Genomic DNA, 9,082 nt, shown 5'->3' with positions numbered 1-9,082 from the left:
GGATGACTTCGTTCCACTTTGCGGGCATGGGGTGAAAGATGCAGGCAGATCTACATACATATTTGAGATTTTTCAAAACTTATGAACAATGTTAGCAGCTGCTTTGTCAACAAGACAACTGAGATGTATGCCAAATGTGGGTTTCGATGCTTAGAAATGGAGTTGCTACCTGTAAGCCGAGCTGTAGTGATGCTCCCAAAATGTGATTTCATAAGCCAAATTTGTAGTGCTTGACATGCTCTCCATGCTTGTCTTTATGGCTCGTCAATTTGAGCTATGGTGTGACAGTTATGGTAGTTTGAAGCTGGGAAAGTTTGCAGATTTGAGCTGAATTGGAAAGTCGTAGATGAAGGGTAAGGGATGGTTTGAGTGCATGTGTCATAAAATCTAATATCTAACCAACCCAAATGATTTTCTCATATTAAACTTATCATATAATGTGGGAGAATAGACAGGAACAAGGGTTAGAATATAGACATGTGCTTTCGGGTCTATCTCGATGCAGGGCCAATTGTAAAGGGACCCAAATGAGAGATGATCTATCAAAGAGAAATGTTAGATAATGAAGCTTAAAGACCTTAGGGTTAGCTTCAATAAAGACCTCAAATGAGTAGTGTTAAAATTCCTTTGACCTTAGGTAAGTTAGGGTTGTGCTTGAGGTGGGAACCCGGCCAACCATGAGGTGCTTGTCGTGCTTGCTGACTATGGTTCTTGAGGTGCTTGTCGTGCTTTCTGACTAAGATTCTTGAGGTGCTTGTCGTGATTGCAGAGTAGGGAGCTTGAGGTGATTGTGGGAACACTACCCAAGCTTGAGGTGCTTTGTCGTGCTTGCGGACTAAGGTGATTGTGTTCCAGAAAATCAAAGTATCCCTACACAAGGGAGGGTGAGCCCTAAAGCTAGGGCGATGAGAGAGAACACACACACACACACACACACACACACACAAGGTAAGCCCAATCTTCAAGAGTAAGAAAGGATACATGATAAGCCCCTACCCATGTTGCCATCATGTTGTGCCTAAAGCCTATTGGTTGGCCTCCCAAGGGGTCCAATGATAAATTAGTTAATTTAATTAATTATTTTGCATTTATCAAGTCTTCTCTCTCAAAGGGGAAAGGGGGACACTTGTCCCAAGGCTACCCTTGTTGCTTGATATGTCTCTTGCATGTGATTGGCTATTTCTGGAAGGGTCCAATGAGCTTCAAGCATGAGCTACAAAAGGGGGTCGACCAAAGCAAGAAGGGGGGATTCTTGGGGGCTATACTCTCTCACAAACACTCACACACACTCTCATTGTGTGAAGTGAAAAGTGCAAGAGCTCCATCTCCTTCTCCAAGCTAGTAGGGAAGTTGAGAGCCTACACCATCAATGTTGGCTATGGAATGCAAATCCAACCAAGAGCCATGCTTCAATTCTTAAGCTTTCCATCTTCTCCATCTTCATTACTATGCTATCATGTATGCTAGCAAGAATATTGATGATAAGTGAGGAACTAACTCTTTCTCCTATGGAATTTTTTTTCTTCCTCTGTCCCACCCTTCATTCCCCGCTAGCTCTCTCCACCTTCGAAGGTGTTTGAGGCCGTGGGACTCAGGCTTGGGATAGTTCATTCTTTTTGCAAATCTTATGTTATGCTCGTGATGCATGAAGATTTCCATATTCATTGCATCACCTAGGTCACAAAAGGAACACAAAGATTGTATTGTACCAAGTCTTTCTTGATGGGAGAATTTATAATACAAATGCCTAGAGGGGGGAATTGCTCCACATAAATGCAGTCCTCAACTATTGTCAGGTTCTCTAAACTCTCTCTCTTGCAAAAGTATTAACAGCGAGTCATAAAAAAGTAGCACGAGTCATGAGTTGTCATTCGCAAGGGTGCATCCAAAATTTCACAACAACATTAAAAAGGGCACTTTTTAAGTATAAAAAATGCATTACAGAAAAGAGTTTTTTTTCTTTTAATAAAAAATATAGTTTGTCATATAGTTTTTTTTCTTTTAATAAAAAATATAGTTTGTCATATTACTATATTATAGCACTACCTCATGGATTCTTGAGCTTTAAAAAAATCTAATTATTTTAATAAAAAGACAACATAGACACAGCCTACAATTCTCTAGTTTCTAAAATTGGCCATAAAAACAAAATTTTTGATCTTAATGTAGTCCTTAACCAACATTGTCACTCTACATATCAAATTTCATAGACATGGTGCTTTCATAACTACATAAGCAATAGATATACGAAGAAAATTCAAGATAAATGTGAAGATATTGGGCTTGCATGCATGGATTTTCTCCAAGCAAGCTCAAAAAAGCTTTATTCTTACAATGAAACTCCATCACATGCCATATAAACTTGAAAATTTTGAGAATTTAAGCAAATAATAAAAAGCACAAATCAAAATAAGTATCTTCACATCAAAATGTCAAGTTTTTTAACATAAACATAGTTCGATGAGTTTAAAGTCATAAAAACTATGCTTGAATGGGAAGACCTTCTTCCTCCTCATTCCTTGTCTCCTCTCCCATTGAAGTTATTTGAAGAGGAGTGTCACTAGCTTTCTCCTCAACCTCTACATTATCTGGTTCAAAATCCACAAGATCAGCTATCTCCCCAACTTTCTCACTACCAATTGGAGGTTGTGGCTCTCCAGATGCATCAAAGAAGCGAGGATCAGATGCCATGCTTTTCATTCCCACCTCTTGGAACTCATCTGGTAACTCCTTAAGAGCTGTGACTCGTTGCTCAATAAATTTAACTTGAAGTGGATCACATTCTACAACAACCACATTTTGGCCTCTCTTCAATGCACTAATAGTTGTAGTGCCTGTCCCCGCAAAGAGGTCCATTACCCATTCTCCTTTCATTGAGAGTAAATCAATCAAATCCATCATCAAAAGTTGAGGCTTTTGATATGGATTTATGACTCCTTGTACATCTGCACCGGTATGTTTGAACTTTTTGCAGACTCCTGGTCGTTCAAAAACATTTGTGCGATTTGGTTTCACCGCAAAATTATATGATCCTTTACTTTGCACACCTAGAGATGAGTAAAATCCAATGGTAGCAAACTCACAAGTCCAAGAAAGGCGATCAAGCTTATATCCCTGAATTTTTGGCTTTATCCTACAAAAAAATAGGTTAGATGTAAGAAGAAAGAAAAAATAACACCTTACTACTAGTATAAAACCTCAAAGGTTTCACTTACCATGTTAGCATTTGACATGTCATGTTTGAGTCAGTGAAAGCTTTTTGTGCTGCAGTAATTTGATCATGGGCATCAAAAAATACTAGTGACCAAGAGTCACAAGTAGTTATTTTTCCAAAAGCCTCTATAACTTTTTTATAGGCAGATACTCAATACTTTACATCATCATTGACAGAGTTTGGGGCACTAAAACCATAAGGAGCATCCGCAATGGCTAGTGTGTAATACCGTGGGGTAACAAATGTGTTCATTTCTTCAACCTTGCCTTCATGAACACACCAATGAGATGGAGACTCATCTACATTATCCGGAATATAAAGTGAGAGACCGGGAGTGATTTCAAAGCTTTGGGGGTGTTGTGTCCTTCGCCTCTCAAGAAGACACCGTGACAAGAACTGTTCAAAGTCGAGAGGGATCTGCTTGATGGCAACCCGTGGATCTTTGTTCTAGAATACACAACAAAGATATAAGAGAAAAGGAAAAGACTTAATTAAAACAAGATAATTTTGAAGTCTAACTAGAGTTTATAATATAATTTGTAAGTGGATTCTAGAGTCCTTAAAGAATAAGCTTTAAAACCCATGAAATAAATCACAAGTTAAATAATCCATGGGATTCTAGAATCCAACCACATGCAAAATAAAAAGACTTGAATTTTGGATTTCAAAATCCAAATGGTTTTCTTGGGATTCTAGAATCCAAACCCAAAACCAGCAAATGGGACATTGATTTAAGATTTTAAAAACTAAAGGGTCACCTTAGGATTCTGGAATCCAAAGCCACATAAATGTAATGTAAGAAGGCTATCACAAGATTCCAAAATAATCAAAAGCAATACTAGAAGATATTCAAAGTCATTTTTGTCCAAATACCAAGGTATTTTAGGCATAGTTTAAATAACAAGAAATTATAACCAATGGGAACAACTCACCATGTTAGAAAATAGCAACATGTACTTCTTTAACACATGGGGTTTGCTTGAGTCTGGATGGTACTGCACCACCTCGTCCCAATTAGAGCAATTCAATTTTTTTATCATTATTTTGCATGTGCAACATGGTCTTTTGCATGATGATAAACAAAGAGAAATATTATTCATGATAGAAAGAATAACATCAATGAATATTTCAAATCAATATAATTACAAACCTTTCAAATTCTTCTCCCATTTTCTCTAGAGAGATGCGTCCACCATTCACACGTGAGAGTATAGCAATAATCATTGATTTTTCACGTATTCCTTGCAATTGTCTCCATGGTGTTATTTTCATATCTTCGGGGATGGTCTTTGGTGAATCCTCTTTTGAGACACCTTTTCCTTTGAAAGATGCATGTGACTTGCTTAGATTTTGACCCTTTAGCTTTCCTTGCTCATGCAGCTTGAAGATCTCCTCTTGTAAGTCCCAAACTTCTCCATCTCAAAAGGCAAGTTGAAAATAGTTTTCATATTTTTTAGTATTAGGCTTTTGACTTGCTCCATGACCACCTTTATTTTTCACTTCAAGGCCACACTTTTCACAAAGTGCTACTCAAAAATTTTCATCAACTTTTCCACCACGCTTTATGGTATCAACCCACTCATTATGAAAGAATCTTATCTTTTGAATGAAAGACATCTCCAAACGAAATTTCGAGTCAATGATATGGTCAAGGGCAAGAACCTTTGCCTCCTCATCTGTTAAGCTAGCATACACCCAGCACATAGCCATTTTGTATGTGTCCACATGCTCATACTTTGCAGCAAGCTCTTGCTTCGCCATCAAAGAGTGAGTGCCTCCAGAACCCAATATGTATAGGACTCAGCATTGTCCTTTACCCAAGAATTTTTTGTAGGACACTGTTGTCTATCCACCAAAACAAGCAAAGGTAACACAATGGCATTTGGCTTGTTTCTCATTTTGAACTTTAGGTTATGAACATGCTCCTCAATAACTGCACGCACCTCTAAGGGTCATTTTCCTGTGGAAGGATCCACAGGTGGATGTTCAATTACACTTATAATATGGGCAAAGGATCTACCATGTTATTTTGTTTAACCCTTTCTCTCAAAACATTTAAAGAGCTTGAATCTCTTGTATTAGTCGCTTGAAGATGTCTTCTCTGAGCCAAAAAAGCTCTCCATCACTTCAGTATAGGCTCTCCCAAATAACTACAACCATAAACAATGAAGTTCCTTGAATATTTCAAGCTAAAACACAAAAGATAAAAAAGGAACAATAAAAATTGAATTCTTACCAAGCCTTGTGTTTGCATGGCATCAATCATCAAGTCTCTTGTGCTTACAGGATTCACTTCAGTGATCTCAAAGTCTTTCAATAGAACAAGAACAGCAAGGAGACTTGAGTCATTACGCTGAACAAGAATATATATCCTATTTCTTCCTTTGTGCTCTTGTACTTTATCGATGTGTCCAGCAAGAGTAAAATTATTGACATCACTTGAAGGTCCTTTATGTTTCGTAACAATTAAAAAAGGAGTTTTTGAATCAATCAAGTGCTTCTGATCCCCATGACGCCCAATGCAAAACGCCCAAGCATGCTCATATTTGGGTTTGCAGGAACATTACCCCAAATATGTGTTTCTTTTGAGTTTTGAAGGGTTATTGCTTTACCTGAAGGTGTGGGTTCTATACTCTTGTCCTTTGGCTCCTTCAAGTGATGCTCTCTAGTGAGCTCAGTCGGACGGCTCATGAGGAAATTGTTCTACAGCAAGAAGGTCCCGACGAGAAGAACGAGGAAGGATGTGTTGCTTGAAGGCATGGGCTTCATGGTGCAGGAAATTGCTGAGAAGACATTAGTGTACCTGAGTGCCCCCCGGAGCTTGAACCTAGTTGAGGTTGACCGGAAGTTTTCCGCTTTGAAGTCACTGAGCAATGACGGACTCAAGGGCTAAGAGGTCAGAGAAAACAACGACTTCATTCAAGGCGAGAAGTTCGAGAAACATCTAGAGAGTTTTGTTGTGCCAAAAACTTTTTGAGAAGCTTAGGGTTTCAAAAAATCCAACAAGAGCGTAGCAATTTTTTCAACTTAAAGATGGGTCCACATAATGTATTCTTGAGGTCATGTATATGTTACTCCTCCTCCTCAACAAAATATGTTGTATTGGATGTTGTTGTTTGCAGAGCAAGTTTCCTAAAGGTATTTGGCATAAGCAAAGTTAAGAATTTGAAAAATCATATCGAATGTGAGCCAAGAAAGTGCTTCTTTAGCATTTAGTGCACATGAAACCCCCCAATAGTTTTCCTCAAACAATGGTTGGGAAATTTCATCACCTTTAATGGAGAAGTGCTACCTAACTCAAAATTCACACATCTACCCGACAACTTTACTAAGCGAGAGGTATACAATTTATATGTGGATTCACAAAAAGATAGTCTAAACTCCACTCTTTCGCTACCATCTTTCTTGCGAATTTGGAGACAAGAATTTCATCATGTTAAAATTCCCAAGAAGAGCAGGATGGGTGTTTGCCAGATATGTGCAAAGTTAAAAGCAAAGCAAGACATAGCAAAGACTATGGAGGAGAAATGTAAGTTATTTTAGTTTGGTTAGTTAAATTAAATTACTTCTCTCAAAAATTTCAAAATTCTAACACTCTTCAAACTCTTTTACAGTGCCCATTCTACAAGCATTGAAAATTCACAGGGAGCAGCAAAGTACAGAGCGCCAAAAGCTAGCAAAGCACAGGAAAAGGTGTTTAGAGAAGAAATACAAATATCTAGGCCTAGTCATCGATGGCATGGATCAAAAGAAAACAATGTTGCCACATTTTATGCATCCTCCAAAGAATCTCAAAGAGGAAAACTTCATCCAGCTCCATGTTGTTGGAGCCTTAGTTTTCAATGGTGTCATGTCATCAAGGATCTTTATTAATTTTCCAAATATTCATAATGATCCTAATTTGACAATCACCATCATTCAGAACATCATTGAGAATGGCAAGGTGAACTACCACCTGTCCTCTACTTATAACTTGATAAAACTAGTAGAGAAAATAAAAACCAAGTTCTCCTTGCATACTTGAATATGCTGGTGCAAAGGAAGATATTCAAAAAAGTGAATCTTGGGTTTTTACTAGTGGGACACACACATGACCAAATTTACCAAATGTTTAGCAGGTTCTCGATCAAGTTGACAAAGAAAAGCGCATTTGACCTTCCACAAATGTGTGTCTTGCTGGAAGATGCCTATGTTCCCAAGCCCTCCATTAAAATTGTGGAAGAAACATATGATTTTAGGTCTTTTTCGATTGATGCCGCCACTAACATGCCATCATTTGCACATCTCAATGATCATAGTTTTTAACATCAATTTAGAATCAAGCAGGTAGAGGAAGAGACTCTCATGTGGTGTAAAAAATACTCAAACTCTGAAGATTGGTTGCCAGCAGAGGGATTGAAGTTCTTATTGTTTGTTCCTGATTGTGAAATTCAATGAGCAAAGTACATGTTGCTCTTTACAACAAGTGAGACACAAAAAGTTGAGAGGGAAAACCGCCGCCCTATTGATCCTCTACAATGCCTAAATGAGATCAAGGAGACAATACATGGTGCACATGTGTATTTCCCAGTAAGCTCTCTAGAATGGTGGGAGAGTTTTTTTACAAAGCAGGTGAAGCTAGTTGAAGAGCTCAAGGATGACACGTTTTAGCTTGAACATGCATTTTTGTGGCACCATGGTGGTCTTTGCAAAAGGAGTCGTAATGTTGTGGCTAGTGGTGTAAACAATGTGCAGATTTCAGTAGATTTGTTATCTCTTATTCATGGAAAAACAAGGGAGATATATTTTGTCCCAAGGAAGAGCACAAAACGTCGACAACAGGAGAGAGAAATGTGGGAAGGAGATGTAAATGAGATAAAAGAGGGCACAATGATTGCACTTCTTGCCACAAAAGATGAAAATGATCATCCCTTTTGGCTTGAAAAAGTCACAAAAGTTTTCAGAGAGCATGATGTATTGAATGGCATGGAAGTGCATTGGTACCGAACAATTGCAGAAGATCCATTGAAAGGAAAATATGATCCTAAGATGGTGAAACCAAGCAAAAAGGGAAAAAAATCAGGAAGTTCTCGTTGTGTGGACACACTTAATCTAGAGGATGTGGAAATCCTTGTGTATCGGTTTGACTTAAAGAAATCTGGTCACTTACGCAAAACAACCATTGAGATGTTGAAGCAAAAGGTCAAAGATCTCTCCTAGACATTACAAGGGGAATTTTTCTCCTTGTCAATTATTGTAATTTATTTTGTCTTGGAATCATTAATGAAGTGTGAAGGTTTTGGAATCCCTTAAATGTAGTGATTTTTTAAAAGTTTTTTGTATTTCAGTGCTTAAGTGAATTTTATAATAACTAAAAGTGGGTATTTTTTAAAAAAAAATTGAAGTAAGTCATAAAATAATATGGTATGTTTTCAAATAATCTTCAAAATGTGGCCCTTTTGTCATGTTTTTTGGAAAATTGGACTTGAGTTGTCGTTTGCATGATTTTGTTGTCGTTTTTCATGAATTGCTATTTATTGCTCATGCCAATTTAACTAAGTATTATGATTATGTTTCTACCATCAATTAAGTTCACCCTCTATGCTCTCAAAGTAGTCTCACAAAAATGTTCTCTCTAATTATCTTAATTCTGCTACTCTCAAAGTTCATAGGCCATTTCCATTACATTAGTTTCAGAGCATTTGGTTTCTCTTTTCTTGCTTAAGAAGAGAGGTCCTTAAGTATCCTTTTAATGGTTGGATTTTTAACTATATTAGGGTAAGGGAGACTGGGATCTATTATCCATTTTGTTGAGCCCACTATGTGGGATATGGTGCACACCTCGGGAGCTTTGGTCTGAATAATGGAGTCTTTTTAGACTTGCCTATG

General features: G+C 37.7%; 2 pseudogenes; one reads left to right on the top strand and one right to left on the bottom strand.

Moving 5' to 3' along the window:
- Positions 1-2,612: 2,612 nt before the first annotated feature.
- Positions 2,613-3,466, bottom strand: LOC147425782 (uncharacterized; annotated as a pseudogene).
- Positions 3,467-7,321: 3,855 nt separating this feature from the next.
- LOC147425781 (uncharacterized) lies at positions 7,322-8,413 on the top strand (annotated as a pseudogene).
- Positions 8,414-9,082: the final 669 nt, after the last annotated feature.

This window comes from Adiantum capillus-veneris, chromosome 25 (genome assembly GCF_014529385.1).
Source record: "Adiantum capillus-veneris isolate H3 chromosome 25, ASM1452938v2, whole genome shotgun sequence".
In the NCBI taxonomy this organism is placed as follows: domain Eukaryota; kingdom Viridiplantae; phylum Streptophyta; class Polypodiopsida; order Polypodiales; family Pteridaceae; genus Adiantum; species Adiantum capillus-veneris.
Note: the sequence above shows the minus strand (reverse complement) of the source record. Positions and strands in the feature narration are given on the sequence as shown.